A 20,206-nucleotide genomic window follows, 5' to 3' on the forward strand; every position below is an offset into this window, starting at 1 on the left:
ATGAGATGATTCTTCCAGGAATATCCGCTGTTGTTTATCTGGGGATTTCCCCGAAAAATTCCAGAGATTGTCCAAGGATTCTGTTGGATCAAAGGAAGATGGTTCGGACCCGCCTCATAAAAGCCGTTTTTCAAGCTGTAATCGCATGATTATTTTGTAATTCTTTTTACACTTTTTTTAGGGAAATTGATTACGTTAAGGTATCCAAATAATGTATAAAGAGTTCGATTCCAACAATCATTAATTTTACAATAATATAGAGCAAAGTGATACAAACGTGTGATTAGCTAAATTTGTACTACAAAGGAGAACTCCTGATGACAGATCAGACACTTATTTCGCGTGATGTTGTCTGTCGTCGGCGAACTTACCGATGTCCGAAACGACTTGAGATAAACGGGGGGTATTCCTGGCAGTGCTGCCAGTGGCCGCGACAGATTCATTCTGTCATTCCTCTAATAATTTCTACTGGGATTGCTCCAGTTAGTCTGTCTATGATCGCATATCAGTCCCATATTTTCTGGGTTTTCTACTCATATGGGACAGTTATGCCATCATAGGCAATATTCCTGCTAGGATCTATCCAAAATGCTCCAATATTTCAACTATTCCGCTCAAGGAGTATTTGGTAAGATTCACTCAGGAATTCCTGCTGGAACTCCTACAGCACATGTGGATGGAATTTCTACAAGAGATTCCTTTGAAGATTTACCGGTATTTTTTCCAAAAAATCTTGAAAGGATTTCTTCAAGATTACCTGACCAAAGTTCACCAGGAATGTTACTCCTCCAGAGATTACTAGTTGATTTTTTTTTTTTTCAGAATTTCTCCCTGGGATGCTTCCAGAATTTTTTCAAAGGTTTTTTTTAATAACTCCTTTAGGAATTTGCATTGAGCTTTTCCATGGATTCTCGCTGAGACCCCTCTAGGAATGCCAACTAGTATTTTTTCCAATTATTCGTGTAAGAATTTCTACAAACAATCCTGCCGGGACTTTACCTGTGATTTCCTCAGAAAATTCTCATGTAATTACTTCTCGAATTTCTTTACGACTTTTACCAGGAATAACTTTGTATTTTGCGGTCCAAATCACTCCCATGATATCTCACGGAATATCTCCTGGCATTCCTCCAGGTGTTCCACAAGAATTCAACCAGGTTTTTTTCTAAGAATTCCTTCAGGAGTTCTTCTGGGGATTTATTCGAGGATTCGTCCAGAGATTTATCATGAAATTCCTGCAGATATTTCACAAAAAATTTCTGAAATGGTTTTCCTCTGGGTCTAATCGGACTACATGCACATAACTACATTGAGTTTGGCCCTTCAACTCCAATGCCACGTGTGCTTGCTATGCACTATAGCTAGCGTTCATGACATTGTTGCTAGCGGGCCGGATTGCTGTAGTTACGCACATGGCGGACTTTTTCCGTTACTGGCGTTCTCACTCTCAGTATCACATGAAATTCGCTTCCACTGCTGCCTACTATCGTTTGGAGGCTTAAGGTTTTAAGGCTATGTTTCAGTAGGTATGATATGTCAAGAAAAAGTAGAATATGTAATGGTTGTGCTGTTAAAAGCTACGTACACACTTATAAAAAATGGTGGATTACCGAAAAATTTCACCCTAATCTCAACAGCTAAACGTACGATAAAAAATTCGGTGATTTTACAAATCACCGATCGTCCTGTAAATCCCAAAAAATGTATCTGTCAAAAGTACCGGAGCTCGGTACTTTTTACAATAGTCCTGTGAAAATCGCAGGATGTTCGGTGTTTTATCTACGAATGAACTGTGAGCATCACTGTACGTACGCTAGTTTTTACAAATGAAGCGTAAATATTACCGATCGTACGGTGTTTTTACAAACTTACGGTGATTTTATGCAAACACAAAAAACTTCTGTTTTTACGAAAACATCGACCGTGGGATTGAACTCACGACCTTCTGATCGGGAAGCAGAAATGCTACCACTATACAAGAGAGCCGTGCTCATGAAGGCTACGCAAATACTGAAACAACTGATGCTTCGAGATGCCGGCATGGCTGTCAAACGCATTTCGCAGTAAGTTGGGTAAAATAGTCCCATCACCGATCTGTACGGTAAAAATTTCACAGTACTCCCGTTAATTTGTCTGATTTCACTGGTTCATCGGTGGCTCTTTAGATTTCACCGATTTTCTCCTGTAACTTAAACGACTTCGCCGGAAATCTGTAATTTGATTGTTTAAAGACCAGTTTCGGTGATTTTTTCATATACAACTTTGACACCGAAAACTCTAAAAAAAATTACGAATTGGTCATATAACGCTTAAGCGGTTGAAATCGCCGCCAGAGTCGTCGCCAGCCAATCAGCAAGCGGGAGTCTGATGTTTCTCCTATCTCACTAACAAAAACATCAGCAGAGGTGGTGCTTGATTCGTCGCGACGATTCAGAAATGCTGACTGGAAGGCATCGCGGATTCTATGACATTTCCCGGAAAATCATTTTCCGGAAAGACATTTTCCGGAAAGCATTTCCCGGAATTACCCATTTTCCGGAAACCCGTTTTCCGGAATGTCCCATTTCCCGGAAACTTATTTTCCAGAATGGAACAATTCCCGAAAAACTGTTATCGCTATTCCCTTCTTCTTCTTCTTCTTCTTGGCGTAACGTCCTCACTGGGACAAAGCCTACTCCTCAGCTTAGTGTTCAATGAGCACTTCCACAGTTATTAACTGAGAGCTTCCTCTGCCAATGACCATTTTGCATGTGTATATCGTGTGGCAGGCACGAAGATACTCTATGCCCAAGGAAGTCAAGGGAATTTCCTTTACGAAAAGATCCTGGACCGATCGGGAATCGAACCCGTCACCCTCAGCATGGTCATGCTGAATACCCGTGCGTTTACCGCCTCGGCTATATGGGCGCTATTCCCAGACTCATTAAATTTCTACCTTCTTATGAAATGCACAGTAATTGGCTTATTTTGGTTGGTGTTCGTTGAAGAGTTTAAGCAGGGCTTTCAGCGTTATTTCCAAATCTTCGACAAAACATTAAAAAAATATTAGCAGTTATGATGCCAACAGTTTTATCACTACATCTTGAATGAACAGCCATTGTTTAATGAAGGAAAATTTTCATTTTTTCTGGCAGCTGTAATTCCAAAAGATAAGGACTGTTCAATTTATAAAACGGACAACTTTACAAGGCTATAAAAAAGACGCCTAGTTCAAATTTAACCACCCTTGCTTCGTATTTCAGTACATCATCTATCATTATGTGAATCATTTTTTAATCGAATAAAAATAGTTTTATTTTATAGAAAATCTGTCAGATGTAAAATGAGGTGAAATTTTTAATTGCTGAAAATTTGAAAAATAAATAAAATTACTGTTCTCATATGGTATATCGTTTTTAATATCAGAAAACTAAGTGTCATGCTGCAGCAGTATGAGTAATAAACATTCTGGCGAAATTTAAACTCAATTGGAAAATTAGTTGTTGAGATACCAAAGTCTCAAGTCAGAATCATTTTTTTGAATAAAATTCAATTGTTAAGCAAAAAGGGCATGAAAATATTAAATAAACAATTATTTTAAGCATTCAGTCGAAAGTAGGAATAGTGTGATTTCAAATGCAGAAAACCGCTTTTTAATAGTATTGCTGGTTTGAAAACTGTGCCACATTGCGCGTACAGTAATCAAAACGGTTTCGTTCTTTGAAGGCTCTTCCAAATAACAATGCAACCTTATGCAAAATTTAGCATAACAATGATGTTGGAAATGAAAACTTTACATCTAATTGTTATTAAATAAGGCGTACAATAGCATAGGACCAACTTTGTTGAAAATAAATGATAACAAGATTCGCTAGAGTCGAAAAACTGCATCAATGGAGCAAAAAGTACACTCATTGCACAATTATGGGTCACACACAATTATTAGTCACTTTCCACTTGAATAGATAAATACTAATTAATTGCAAGCTTTTGTTAGCCATTATCATTTGTCGTTGATGAAATGATTTGTTTTGTGTCTCTATACGTATCGCACACGGGCTTATACGTCAAAACATACCTATTTTCAGTAATTTTTTGTTCGGAGTAAAACCATCTGTCAAAGTAACGCTTCGATTGTGAACATCAGAAAGTGCGTGCGCTGTTTTCGTAAGCTCTGTAAAGGCGAGCTTTAGTGATTTTCGAGTGCGAAATGGTATCGTCACCAGAACAAAGGTATAATTTACGTTCTAAATGTAGAAATTTATGTGACTGCAGCCAATTAAAGCTTATTTCAGGCAAAATTTAAATGACTCATTATTGTGACAAGGAACACCGAAAATCACACAATTATGGGTCATTTTTTGTGCAGCATAATATTGACAATTCTGCGTACATGGACATTGCATACTTTTAGGCGTTTATCAGTGGTTTTGTTGGAGATTTTGTCCCAATTTTGAAAAATTGATTCCAAATCGTGAAAACACGCTTCGTTAAGTGGTTTGAGACCAGTTTTAGATTCCACTATAGTTGATCTATCTAGAATAAGTGACCATTCATTGAAAAAATAGACAAAACATTATTGTTGAGCCGATTCTTCTAAGGTGACCCATAATAGGCAACAAATTGACCCATAATTGTTACACAGCCAATTTTGACCCATAATTGTGGTTTTCATTATTCACCAACATTTCAGTAATTTTCATCGCCTAAAGTGAATTTTACAAGCAGATTTTTATATAAAACAATAAAAAGGAGTTTCAATGAAGAGAATATAAAATAAAAATAATGAAAGTGATATTTTTGTATGAAAAACGATTCATATTATGAAATGATTGTTCCTTGAGTGACCCATAATTGTGCAATGAGTGTATGCAGTTTTTTACTATGACCATCTTTATGGATTAAATTTTTGATGAAGAATGCAATTTAAAATGAATTTTTCTTCTGTTTCATTCAGAAAGCAATACTACTCTGGACAAATTTTCAGCCGAATCTGTTGTGCTTTTGCAACACAGGACTCAAATAAATATTTTTTATTAATTACTATGAAAACAAGGCAACTCACTATATCAAGCTGGAGGCTGCCTTGTGCATTATTACTGACCAACTATTGAGCTTTAACTTCAGTAGAATAGTATGAGTTTGCAATACATTGAAAACTTCTTGAAAATGTGCTTGTTAAATATGTGGAAAGTTATGTCGAATTTTGAGAAATGGGTTTTTATTGATGTTTTGCGAAAACTGCTTCAGTTACACAATAAAGAACATTTTACTCAATGTTATATTTTTCCTACATTTGAAAATAGCTATAGAAAGTTATGCAAAAAACTGATAATGATTTTATTGAAAAATAAAAAAGATATCGCACAAGCAAGTTGTCCGTTTTATAAATTGAACAGTCCTTACCATTCGAAAGAAAACAAATGAAAGGAATAATATCTAATAAAATGGTAGCGATTACATTTTGCGCATAGTTTGTAACCAGTATACTCTTCGTCTAAAGTTTCTTACTATTTACGAGCTCGATTGCAAATTAGTCAATATTAGCCCAAGAAATGAAAAAGTCAGCTCATCTTTCAGACAACGCTTCTGAAACCTACACATCCGACGCGAACAAAACAAAAACAAAAAATAAAAAGTTGAAATAAAAAAAATAGAGACGAGATGTCAAATTTAAAAAATGGGGAAGTCAATGAATGACTATATCAAAGAAGAGTATACTATATAAATTTATCTGTAGCACTCACCCTCTTATACCCTCTTATTGTTCCTCTCATATGTTCTTTGCCTTTTTGATACTAAACCTTTAAACCTGTAAATAACAAGAGGCCAACTTCAAGTTTTCGCCTAACGGCTGGGTGTGGCTTATTAGGCCGAAAATACATTTGGTCACATTATTACCAAGCCAAATTATCATTAGGCTAGATTGAAACGAAAGCGATCGAAAAACAGGGCTCGAAAGAACAGCCCATTGCTGGAAGAAGGAAAAATCTCTAAAGGTGCAATTGGCAGTTTGGCAATTAAACAACTCTGTAACAGTCTAACTTGAAAGAACAACACATTTGTAAGAGAAGGAAAATTATCAGATAGAGTTAATAGTTTGGCCGCCAATCAAATACGCAACGTTGTAACTAGAAAGAACAGCCTATTAAATAAAGAAGGGCAAATCTCCTATATAGAATGCAAAAAGTGCCAATAAAACCCATGTTGGTGGCTGATTTCTATAACTATTAACCTATTAACGAAACTATAAACTTTATCTGATATTTTTTTGTTCTCTTAAAAATGTGTTGTTCTTTCAGGTCGAAAGAACAACCCATTTTAAAGAAGGAAAAACACCAGATAGAATTAATAAATTGGGCGCGAATCAACTCTGTAACGTTACATCGTTGGAAAGAACAGACTGTAAATTGAAGAAGGGCAAATCTCATATGCAGTTAGCAGTTTAACTATATAAATGCACCTAGAACAGCCTTTGACGAAAAGGAAGATCAATTTGTTATTGAAAAGCCAGTCAAAATATATCCATTCGGCTTAACGATGCTGGGTCTACTTTGTTGAACTGAAACGAGAATCTGAGTTCTATTCATTTATAAAGTTCTACAATCTTGAAAAATTAAATAAAAAAAGTTTCAAGGCTCGATTTTCTGGAAATTGATCATCATTTGATAAAATTAGTCGTTATTAGAATCAAAAAACCAGATCATGTTTAAAGATTCAAAAATATCTTCTCTGGTTTTCCTAGAATTGCCTTTCCGGGAAACTAGGCATTCCGGGAAATGTAGCATTCCGGAAAATGTCAAAGCGAGAGAGGAAATTATCGCTTTAACAACATGTGCACAAGAGTGTATATGTTAGATGTTCATCTAATCCCATCCGAAGGAGGTTTGGATTGTGAAAAGAAGATAACCATGTTCGCTGTGGAATCGAGTTCAGCTCTAGGCCTGCGGTTTGCCGGCAGTGTGCCGAACACTGAGAGAATTAAACGTCCGAAGTTTACCCAGACGTCCAAAGCGCAGCTCCGTGGACCTGATAGACCACCATAGGTCAGTTAGAGGTACGACCATATTCTAAACGTGTCCTGGAGAACAAGCGCCGTATCATTTCCTTGACTTCCTTGGGCATAGAGTATCTTCGTGCCTGCCTCATGATATATGGATTCAAAATGGTCATTGGCAGAGAAAGCTCTCTGTTTATAACTGTGCTGTCCATAATCGCATAGTTGACGTAACCACCATTGACTATCTCAGCATTTACAAGCTTTTATCTGTCGCATGTGCATAATTGTGACCAGTTTTATTCAATAGATCACAAGAAATCTAACCACTAGCTACATGTCGACATGAAAAAAATCTTAAATTTTTCATTATTCGTTGTTAAAATTATATTTAACATAGACATTTAATATCAAAAGTGTGTTGAAAACCACAATGGCGCTTACGTCGACTATGCGAATATGGGCAGTGTGGAAGGCTCATAGCACGCTGAGAAGCATGCTCAGTGGGGACGTTACGCCATGAAGAAGAAGAAAAATATAAACGACAAAAAGATCAAGCAATAATATACATTTTATGTTCCATCCATAACTATTAGACTCAGCTTGCCAAATTCGTTTAACTCCCATCATTATACTTGACTCAGCTATAATTGACATAAATTGAATTCATGCCTGCAGTGTAAAGTGTTACCATGATATTTACCAACCCAATTACGGGAAAATTGTCCTCGGATGAGATTGATTATACGTCCTGTTCATGCCACACCGTAGGTCAATGAGAACGATGAGAACATTGTGCCATTCAATCATATGCAACTATTTGGGCCCGCTCGTTTGCATATGACGAGGAAAATGCGTGGCAAATTTATGTCATCCGTAATCCCACTTGCATTGGCTGTGAGGCATCGATTGTGCTTCGGACGTGCTCTGACCTATTACGAAGTCAACGATGATGAACTATCAAAGATTCATGCTTCTGCTATAATTGCCAGGCATACGGGTGCTGTTTTAAGTGTTTAAATGCAGGAGTTTCGACTTGTATTGGTGGATTATCAGGTCTTTGCATATCGTAGTTTGATTTGATCTTATACAAGGTTTAAGACACGACAAAATTGGTAATTATCATGTGAAATTGAACCCAGATCCATTGAGATGGAACGCAACCACTGCTTCCAGTAACCCACTAGGACCATCACTTCATACTGAAGTGGAAAAACAGAGATTGATGCCCACCAGGTTTGATAATGCAAACAATAATCATTTTCAGTTGAGCCTGCCGCCAGCATTTTCTGCCATTTTTCATTTTCTGCTCATTTACAGTAGGGAGTCTCAATATAGCATTTGCGCTCTATAAAGGAATTTAAATTTTCATAATAAAAACATAATTTCACGCATGGTGATGCCTCGCTCACCAAATTGCCTTTAGGTTTTTGGTAGCCTGATAATCCCGTATAATGGGATAACTTCGTTATCAATTGATCATTCATTTCAACAAAATACATACTTGAATTAAAACTAAAACTATTCTTTAAGGATTTGTCTCTCATTAAAATCTACTTTACTTGTTCGCTTCATTAGCGGATAATTATGGGCTCGATTCCTAGCCCCAGAACATGCAATTTTTCGTCAGTCGATCTTCCCTTCGAGAGCGACAGACACTGACTTCTTTCTGAGCCTAAGGAACGTCCATAAATTACGTCACGTTTCAAAGGGGGAAGGCACGGTAAAGGCTGGGTATGCTGCGTAATACAGATCCCATTGTGATCCACTAGCCTCTGCCCAGCAACTCCTATCCCTACCTCCTCGTTGTACCGGGCGGAAACTACGAGCAACCTTAGGGAAGATCGGATAACCAACCCCGGCGAGAACTTTGGTCACAGGCTGACAGGGAAGGGGGGGTTTGCTTCGGCAAACCTGAGCGTCTGTTCTCCAGGAGAAGCGGCTCACAACAGCGTCTGATCCCCACACAGATGAAAATAATGAGATTTACACGTCATGTAAACTTCATTTTACTCATGTAAACTTAACATCATAAACTTAATATCATAACATTATGATATATCATGTAAATTTGTGTTATATGTCATGTAAATTCTCAGAGTCATGCTGAATTACATGACATATAATGGAAGTTTACATAATATTTACATGATACATGATATGTCATGTAAACTTCTATGATATCCCACGCTCCAATTATGTGCATCATATGTCACAGAATTTTACACTCTTTTTTCGATCTGTGCATGTTAGGGGCGGCTGATCTACGTCCGAGTGCCAGGGAAGGACTCTAAGCTCAACTGTGCACTATGGTCCTCCGGAAAGTAGGGGGTTGGTGTCAGGCCCTACGAGCCAGCCGTAAAAAACCATTGTAACGGATAATCAGCAACAGAATAATACGATTCGAGACCAACGGCAACGACCCCAGCGAACGAAAAGGACTTGCGATTGGAAACTCGGTACGTAGAACTGCCGATCTCTCAACTTTATTGGGAGCACCCGCATACTGGCCGATCTACTGAAGGACCGTGGGATCGTCATCGTAGCGCTGCAGGAGGTGTGTTGGACAGGAGCCATGGTGCGAACGTTAAGAAGTAATCATACCATCTACCAGAGCTGCGGGAACACATGTTAGCTGGGAACAGCTTTCATCGTGATGGGGGATATGCAGAGGCACGTGATCGGTCGGTGGCCGATCGAAGAAAGAATGTGCAGGTTGAGGATCAAGGGCCGATTCTTCAACTTCAGCATAGTAAATGTGAACAGCCCACACTCCGGAAGCACTGATGATGGCAAGGACGCATTTTACGCGCAGCTCGAACGCGAGTACGACCGCTGCCCAAGCCACAACGTCAAGATCATCATAGGCGATTTAAACGCTCAGGTAGGCTAGGAGGAGGAATTCAGACGCCTATTTCAGATGAACGAAACGCCGCCTCCAAAAACATGGCCATTCCACAGACAAACAGACGTAAGAAATTCATCAGAAACTTTTGCGCGGTGTCATTTTCATGAGCACACTGCCACCTGCTGGTAGAACCGCGCGCGACACTGTCGGCCATAATGGATTTCGATTTGAGGTTTTGCTGACACGTACACTACTACACAAATTGCCTGTAATTTTCGTTTGCATCATTCAGCAACGTGCACACTGGCAAACGTCAAAGCGATCGAACACTAGCGCCTCTGGTGGAACGATCGCGCAAATCAAATGAAATTTGAATTGATCGTTAAGTGCATGTGCCAAGCCGTTTTGAAGAGTGTTACTCCTGTTTGTCTGTGGCCATTCGTAGCACTTTTTCCCAACACAGCCTCCCTTATCGTTACACCTGGAGATCACCACAGCAGACGGAATCTCAAATTGATCACGTTATGATTGACGGAGGGCACTTCTCCGACATTATCGACGTCAGGACCTATCATGGCGCCAACATTGTCTCCGACTACTATCTGGTGATGGTCAAACTGCGGCCAAAACTTTCCGTTATCAACAATATACGGTACCGGCGACTGCCACGGTACAACATAGAGCGACCAAAACAATCGGATATCGCCTCAGCATACGCGCAGAATCTCGAGGCCGCGTTGCCAGACGAGGGCGAGCTCAATGAGGCCCCTCTAAAGGACTGCTGGAATACAGTGAAAGCAGCCATCAACGACGCAGCCGAGAGCACTATTGGAACGGAATCGACGGAACGAATGGTTCGACGAAGAGTGCAAAACAGTTTTGGATAAGCACGCAGTGCGGCCTGTAATGCTGCAGCAAGGGACCCGACAGAACGTGGATCGTTAAAAACAGAAACGGAATCAGCACACCCGCCTATTTCGGGAGAAAAAACGCCGCCTGGAAGAAGCAGAGTGCGAAGAAATGGAAGTGCTGTGTCGTTCCCATGAAACATGGAAGATCTACCAACGCATCCCGCAACGGCTTCGTGCCGCGAGCCGAAATGTGCAGGAATAAGGACGTAGGCCTCCTGACGGACGGACGTGAGGTGATCGAAAGGTGGAAGCAGCTCTGAATTGCGTGGAGATCGTAGGCATGGGAGACCACGGCAACGGAGGAAACGTCGGCACCAGTGCAGCGGAGGACGGAAATGATCCAACTCTCACACTGGGTGAAGTTAAGGATGCCATTCATCAGCTCAAAATCAACAAAGCAGCTGGTAAGGATGATATCGCAGCTGAACTCATCAAGATGGGCCCAGAAAAGTTGGCCACCTGTCTGCATCGGCTGATAGTCAGGATCTGGGAAACCGAACAGCTACCGGAGAAGCGGAAGGAAGGTGTAATCTGCCCCATTCACAAGAAAGGTGACCATATGGAATATGACAACTTCAGAGCGATCACTATCCTGAATGCTGTCTACAAAGTGCTATCCCAGATCATCTTCCGTCGTCTGTCACCTAAAACGAATAAGTTCGTAGGAAGTTATCAAGCCGACATCATCGACGGCCGGTCGACAACGGACCAGATCTTCACCGTACGGCATATCCTCCAGAAATGCCGTGAATACCAGGTCCCAACGCATCATCTGTTCATCGACTTCAAAGCGGCATACGACAGTATCGACCGCGCAGAGCTATGGATAATCAAGAACGAAAACGGCTTTCCTGGGAAGCTGACTAGACTGATTAAAGCAACGATGGACGGTGTGCAAAACTGCGTAAGGGTTTCGAGTGAACTATCCAGTTTATTCGAATCTCGCCAGGGACTGCGACAAAGTGATGGACTCTCCTGCCTTCTGTTCAACATCGCTCTGGAAGGTGTAGAGTGACGAGTCGTGCTCAACAGCCGAGGAACGGTTTTCACAAAATCCGGTCAATTTGTGTGCTTTGATTATGACATGGACATTATCGCCAGAACATTTGGAAATGCGAAGAAAGGTCGGAAAGGTGGTGAATGCCTCAAAAACAAAGTACATACTGGTAGGCGGAACCGAACACGACCGGATCCGTCTGGGTAATGTTACGATAGGCGGGGATACCTTCGAGGTGATGGAGCAATTCGTCTACCTCGGATCCTTACTGACGGTTGACAACAAAACGCTAATAAAACCGGTGGTCCTCTACGGGCACGAGACATGGACCATGCTAAAGGTTCTGAAAAGTATGACGAGTCATACAAAAATTTCAGTGGTCTTATACAAAAAGTGTAACATAGGGGGGAGAGCGGGTTGAAAATAGGCAATTTCTGCGTGATGTAATATATGGACATTCCCCTATAGCTCTAACGAACCCGAATACTTGAATGGAACTTCTAACGGACCCGGCGAACGGAAGCTCAATCGGACTGGAAAAGGAACAACATATTAAAGCCACTCTCCAAATGTTAAAGATAGCAAATGACAAACGACACAAAATAAATACAAGCAACTTTTGATTTCAATCGCCCACATATACCAATATCAAATAAATCTCAATAATTGAGAGTGTGTCTCTTGGCGGTTAACCGTTGAACAAACGATGATAATACGTGTTCGAAATTCGCAGGTAAATCAGCATAAACCAATTTCCCCGGCATTCGTATAACAATGTCTCTCTTGGGAAATTATGTGGATGCTGTTGATTCCAGTCGTCGGCGTTGGCAGCTGGCTGTTATTTCGTAATCGAATTGATAAATTCGATACCGCTTATTTGCGTAAGCTGTGATCGGACTAATAGCCATGGCGCTTGGAATTTCGAGCTATGTTAAAGCTCAAATTTTTAGATGCTTTCGCAACATGTTTTGTTATTTTTTTTTTCAAAATCGTGGGACGTTGCAGAGGGCTATCATAAAATTGGATTCCCATTCAATGAAATGTTGATATGCCGTCATAAAAAATCAAATCCAGTCAGTAACGGGAAATAGCGATGGATGCATTTACCCGAATGCTCATCAAAAGACAACATGGGAGAGATGAGATAAGCTCCGATAGGAAATAAATTAGTTTCCGTGCCTTGCACTAAGCTGGTTCTATTTCCGCTTTTCAATTAGAAGAACAATGAAAAATGGACGTTTGCCGGAAGAGAGATACCGAGTGCATGCATGAAGATGGGAAGATAAATGTATAGCTGCCACCTGATGGACTCGCCATTGATCTGTACACAATTCTTTCATGATTTTTTAATTTGATTTATCATTCCCACCCCCCATTTTTGTTGTTGCATGCTTCGAAAAACGCGGCCATGGGGGATCAGGATGGAAAAGAAAAAAAAAAGATTTGACTAACTGACTGGAAAATCGGATATGATGGGATACGTCCGAATAGGACAACATGTAGCGGCAAAGGAAATTAGAGGCCAGAGCAAATGTAGGTTGATAAAACATCATCGATTTGTATGGTTGATAGCGTTCGTTACGATTGATTGGTCCCATACATGTGGATCATATTTTCTTTGTTGCGTAAACTCTACAACATGATATGGAGCGTAGCATGTGGAAAATTGAAAGGAAACAACGAGAATATTATCTTTACATAGGTTGTTGTGTTTTGTTCTCGGATAAAACTTGTTTTATCTGTATTAACGAGATTTTTGGCCCGAGGCTAGTTCATCTCGGGACCCACGCTTTACATTCCTTCCAAAGGAAGAACTCACATGTTGTGAGTTGGTCGGGAGTGGAACTCGATTCCAGGTCCTAGGTGAGATAGTAAGGAGCTTCAACAATGACACCAGGATAAAACGTCGGATGGTAGCTTATACATAATGAGTAAAATTTAATTTCAACTAAAAAAGGTCGCGTCTACGCGATTCATGTTTTGAGCAAGAAATGCTCCATGTCACGGATGTTCTCGCATGAATGTTTCTCGTAAACTCGCACATTTATTGGAATTTGTCATCAAATTAAGCAATAGTTTTTTTTTCTCTTCCAAGCGCAGATAAAATGTATTCCGAAGAAGTCGTACAATGAATGAACAAGCAGATTGATCGTCTGAAGTGTTGTCTGCTGTTGTTTACGTAGAGTAGACAATTTCAATTAAAAGAAACCCGTCTTAACGAACGACAAAGTGAAAAATTCTGTGAAATTCATGGTTGATTTCTTTTCCATGGTACCTAGAAGGGAAAGTATTTATCATTCTTGCTGCGTACCGAAAGCAGAAACATCAAACAAGCAATTGTAACCGATTGCTACACAAAAGCATTTCGATTAGGGGACTGTGGACTTTGTGTTGTACGTAGTTGGTATAAAGAGGATTTTATCAGATTCATCATTCATCAATAAGTGGTATGGATGTTTAAGAAATTGACTCATTGACCTGTTTATAGTTTCAGATGTTCAATTTTTTTTTATCTGTATTAACGAGATTTTTAGCCCTAGGCTAGTTCATCTCGGAGACCCACGCTTTACTTCCCTTCCGAAGGAAGAACACACATTTTGTGAGTTTGTCGGGAGTGTAATTCGATCCCAGGTCCTCGGCGTGATAGTCAAGTGTTCTAACCATCACACCAGGTCTGCTCCACTGATGTTCAATTGTTGGATAGGATATATCGCCAATTGTAACGCGGCTAAATACTCGCCAATTATTGCTCACTCCATGCATTGCTTATTGGGCTGCAAAACGGTGATTGGATAAGGAGAGCGTCCAACATATACTCCCGATCAAAAGTTTGGGGTCACTCTCTCAATTTGGGTCCGATTTCAAAATCCCAGGTTTCATTCGAAAGATAATAAGTCAAAGTAACTTTGAACATGATTTCGGTGAAAGTTTTTCAAATATATATGTATGTAAACTCAATCCCAAATTTTCTTAAAATTGAATATGGGTTATTCCGCGCCAAGTGAGCGACCGCTTGCAATCGACCATCACGGATTTGAACCAAATTTGGCTGAAACATTTGTTTAGATGGAAAAAGAAAAAACCCCGAATTTTGGTGCCGCACGCTATGTCCAAAGGGAAGTATTATGAAAATCGAATGTACCTCAAATGTTATTCCATAGGATCGTAGGTTTGGACCTCTAGTTTCAGAATCTGTGCGGTTTAAAATAATTCATCTTGGGTTTTTCGATTTTTTTGAATTTTTTTCCTATTTTCCCATACTAATGGCGAAAAAAAGTCATTTTAAGGGTAATTTCGTCCCATATAAAAATGTATGAAAAAAACCCAGATTTATCCACCTAGTGGTGATAGTGCCTTTCTCGTCAAATATGTACTCATGATCTTTCCGTCGACGCAATCAATCTTGCCTTAGAGTCAGTGATCAGCCCCAAATCTCTGTGCTTTGGTAATGGACGAGAAGGGGGAAATGCTCATAACAGCGATCTGGGACTGTACCACCTACACTGAGGATACTGTACGTATGGTTTTCATAGTTTACATCTTATGAATCAGTTATTTTTATTTTTTTCATCATTTCATAGTTCTCGTATGCTTTTCATACACTGAGCAGCGAAATCCATAAGACTTGTCGTATGAAAAATATCATGAGAAGTTTCGTATGAAAATTATAAGATGTATTATGAAATGCCATTGCCAAAAAACAACAAAACCTTTTATTGGCTTCTAACCACTTCATCTTTCGAAGTGTCGATGGTCGCATGAATAAAGCACGCGCTCTCTAATCTTAGCGTTCCTGCTTCGATTCTAGTTGCGATTTTTTTTTAGTTTATGCTAAATATTTCATAAAAATATGTATGATAGTCATAAGACATAATTTTAATTTTTATACGTTATTGGTATGATTTTCATACGTGAGAGCTATGAAATACATACCATAACAGTATGACAATAATAGTTGGCGCTTTGAATCCAAAATCATAGTTTGTAACTATGATTTTCGCAAGAAATTCTTATGGGAAAAAATCATAGTTGGTTCGTATGATTTTCTGAGTTGCGGTATCCTCAGTGTACGAATTTCTGAATCATGAGAATACTTTATTTAGAAAATCAAGAATTTTATCAAGGTCATCATCGAATTGGGACACTTATTCCGACGCTATATTCAACGTATGGGCAGAGCTGAAAATATCAGTCCTTTCAGTTGACTGCTTGACCACCTTCACTGGAGGCTGATTCATACCAAGATGACAATTACTAGCCAGGATTAAACTTTTTCCACAGAACACTTTGACAAAGTTTTATCTGCACATTTTATGCTATATTTTATTATCATTGGTTGCAAAATTCATGTAGAATTTGTAATGTAGTAATTTGAATTGCCAATGCTATATCACATTCAAATATCAACCACATTACAGAGCTCGCCCTCCAGCCGCATCAAAATTTTGCGTAGTAATTTTAGACGCAAATAAAGATTTAAAACAATGTTCCGGGCTGATGCGCTTAAATTTTAATTTTTCCATACAACGTTGATCCATCCTACTGTAAATTTACGTCACAGGAATCTAAAATGGTGTGATTTGATGAGATCGCTTTAGTTTTTTTTTTTTAGGTTTTTGGTTCTCTTACACATATCTATCGCTTGCATTCATTTAGTTCACTTTCGTAATTTCGCTGAAGCACCCAACGCTGCTTCTGCAACACCACCGGTAGCCTTTTATGTAATCTGAGTATATTTTGTATTGCTTACGAGACCCCCGGAAATGATTCCGTAACACTACCGGTATATTCAAATGTGATCTGAGTTTATGAAAACTGTTAATCAGGTTACCCGGAACTAAAAACACTACCGGTAGTAACTTCTGTGGAATGTGCCTATTTTCTTATCATCCATGCATCAGGTTACTGACAAAAAAGAGATTTGATGTACCGCAAGCATGGGTTTGATTTACTTTTATGTATGTGCACATCCAGTGGGACGCCCTTAACCGGTTCCGGAAAATTTACATGGCTCATTTTTACATTTGACCAATTCCGGCGGGACACCTGAAACCGGTTGTGGAATACTATCGGTGGTCTCTAACGTAATCTGAGCTGGTTTTCTTGAAAATCTTTCATCAGCTTATCGAAAAAACCGCGGTTTGATGAAGCGCATGCATGGAGTTGGGTTCCCTTCTACATTTGACCACATCCAGAGGGATACCGGGAACCGATTCCGGGACACTACTAGTTTTCCCAAGCATGATCTGAGATATTTTTTCTTGGTAACCGTTCATCAGGATACCTTAATAGCCATTTGATGTGTCGCGGATATTTTTTTGGTTCTCTTTTACATTCGGCTACTTTCAGCGAGATACCTCAAATCGATTCCGGAACACTATCAGTAGTTTCTAATGTGGGCATAGCTTATTTTCTTGCTGAACCTACAAGTTATCGAAAAGGCCATGATTTGATGTGTCGCATGTATGAATTAGCCACTTCCGGCGGGACACCAGGAATCGGTTCCGGGATGCTACCGGTTCAGATATGATCTGAGACTATTTTCCTGCTTACCGTTCCTCAGGTTATAGAAAAAGCAGCGATTTGATGTGTCGCATGCATGGGTTTGGTTCACTTTTATATTTGGCCACTTCCAGCGGGATACCCGGAACCAGTTCCGGAACTCTACCGGATCAGATATGGTCTGCGACTATTTTCCTGTTTCCCATTCATCATGTTATACAAAAAGCTGCAATTTGATGTGTCGCATGCATGGGTTTGGTTCACTTTTATATTTGGCCACTTCCGGCGGGACACCCAGAACTGGTTCCGGAACACTACCGGTTCAGATATAATCTGCGACTATTTTCCTGCTTACCGTTCGTCAGATAATCGAAAATGCCGCGGTTAGATGGGTCGCATGCATGGGTTTGTTGCAATTTCATATCTGGCCCCTTCCTGGGGTACCGGTCCGGAACACCTAAATGGCCATAACTCCGGGACGGCTGGACCAATTCAAACCATTTTCAATAGGAAACAATGGGACAATATTCCGCGTCGATTGAAAATAAAAGCGATGAAATCGGATGATATTTACTATCCAAAAGTGAGGTGACCTTTTTGTACACATACACACATACAAACACACACACACATACATACACACACACATACATACACACAGACATCATCTCAACTCGTCGAGCTGAGTCGATTGGTATATAAGACTTGGCCCTCCGGGGGTTCTATCAAAAAGTCATTTTTGGAGTGAACATATAGCCTTTCGGTACACCTTGGTGTACGAGAAAGGCAAAAAACCCAAGATGGATTATTTTAATTCGCACATATTCTGAATCTAGAGGTCCAAAAATACGGTTCTAGCGAATAAACTTTGAGGTACATTCACTTTTTATAATACTTCCCTTTGGACATACGTGTGCCGATCGGATCACCCCTCGGCCCGTGGCAGCACCCCTTGTTTTGGCCGATATGAAAATTATCCACTCTTTCTTCTATTTTTATCATTGAAACGATTGCACATACACATTTTCGACCTTCGGCTTTTTTGAAGGAAATCGTTCAGGGAACCCAGAAAAAATATTATTTTTTTTAATACAGTGTTGCCAGATATCGTATTTTTTCAATTTTAAAACTAAAAATCGATTTTCCTCAAAATACGTATATTTTGATTTTAAAAATGTTGATTCCATCGTGTTAATCAGACGTTTTTCGATCGGAAAAGCTTAACTTCCCAAAGTAATTTGCGTCGTTCCTGAGATATAGCGTTTTTAAGAGAAGATATTCATTTTTTTCATAAAAATATCATATAAAATCAGGTGCAGTTTATAAATATCTTAAAAAACATTGTTCGATGCCATATAAAGATGTTTTGTGCTGATTTGAACAATATCGAGTATACAGAGGAATAAAAAATGTGACAGTGTTGCCAGTTTATCTTTTTTTATTATTCCATGGAACCTAACCTTCAAGTGTTCGACAATGTACAGGCTATTCTGAAAAATCGCACCATGTTTGTTGCAAGATGTGTGAGCAAGATAAAAACAATACACATCTTCTCTAACGACATTTTTTCACAGACAAACAGACGTAACACCTCATTTTCATTTATTTAGTATTACATCAAATTCAAGATAAAACTGTATCAACAATATTTCTCATTCCTCACCGATCACTCGTCACAGTCGGACGTGTTGCTCTTCCGTAGTGTTTGATACCAGTGGAGTTTTTTTCTCACTATTGATTGTGAGTTTTTTTATATCGTTGTTATTCCCACCGGTCGCGGAAGAATCGCATCGATTGTAGTGGAGGGAGTGGCTGGTTATAGCGACGCTATTCAACCGGACCATGCAACATTAACATCGGCCAACATCACCATCAATCAACTAAGTGCACCCAGTCGACGACATCATACCTACACTCCAGTGAGTAGGTACGGACAGCAAGCAGGCTGTACCATCGACAGCTTCGCCGGCGCGCAAGCCTTTCATCGCACCGTAAGTCATCCACACACCATTGTCAGGGCTCGGTGGATGAAACAAAAGCACGGCAGCAAGGTCGTCAGTTCGTTCTGCTGTAGGTAATTATCTCGATTGTTTCTTTTCGTTCCCCATCTCTTCGCTCGTTTTGATTTTTATTGAATTTTTTTCCACCGTTTTTTGGCTACTGCCGATCCAATTCAGATTGGTAAACATAGTTATTTTTCCCCGTGTACATTTAAAGTTTCTTCAATACATTTTTTCTTCTATTTTTTTTTCTCTTATTATTATTTTTTTTTCATCCGTTATTTTATTCGAATAATTATTATTATTGGTTTTTGCTGTACGTTATAAGAACGAATATATTTTCTAAGTTCTTGTTATTTTTTTTTTCTTTCAAATACATTGAATTTATTCGTAGTTAATAAACTATTATAAGCAAAAAAAGGGTATTTCTCCCTAATTAAAATTTGGGCTCTTCGTTGCCACTCGTTTCCACATGGAACCAAATGATACAGGTGGGGGCTCGCCGGAATATGTATTTTCTTCTGAAGACGAATCAGGTTCAGGTCAGATCACTACTGATCTAATAATCGAGACCCAGGATACTGAGGCCATGGATACATGCGAAACATCGAAAACTTCTACCTCTCTGACTCAAGTGGTCCATCAACTCTCAGTTAATGTTCTACACGAAGACGGTTCGATGAACAAAACTGCATCAGTAGATCAAAATAAAACGAATACCAACTTTGGTCTGCATAGCAATTTAACCCAACCCTCCACATACCCCTCTAATAGTGGTTCCTCACTTAATCCGGCGACCCCCCGCGCGAAAGCTTACCCACCCGGATCTAAGGGTCCCTTTCTGGTTTTCTTCCGGCCCAAACCGAATGGAAAAAAATTAAATAAGTTACAAATCGCAAAAGATCTGGCAAAATCGTTTCGCGGAGTTCTGGAGGTAGACTCACCCAGCCGCGACAAGCTGCGTGTCACAGT

General features: G+C 39.7%; 1 protein-coding gene across 3 annotated transcripts in view; it reads left to right on the forward strand.

Moving 5' to 3' along the window:
- LOC109430795 (G-protein coupled receptor dmsr-1) overlaps positions 1–20,206 on the forward strand; it is a 505,508-nt gene that overhangs the window by 188,411 nt on the left and 296,891 nt on the right. The window lies entirely within an intron of this gene.

Source organism: Aedes albopictus, chromosome 2, assembly GCF_035046485.1.
Source record: "Aedes albopictus strain Foshan chromosome 2, AalbF5, whole genome shotgun sequence".
Classification (NCBI taxonomy): domain Eukaryota; kingdom Metazoa; phylum Arthropoda; class Insecta; order Diptera; family Culicidae; genus Aedes; species Aedes albopictus.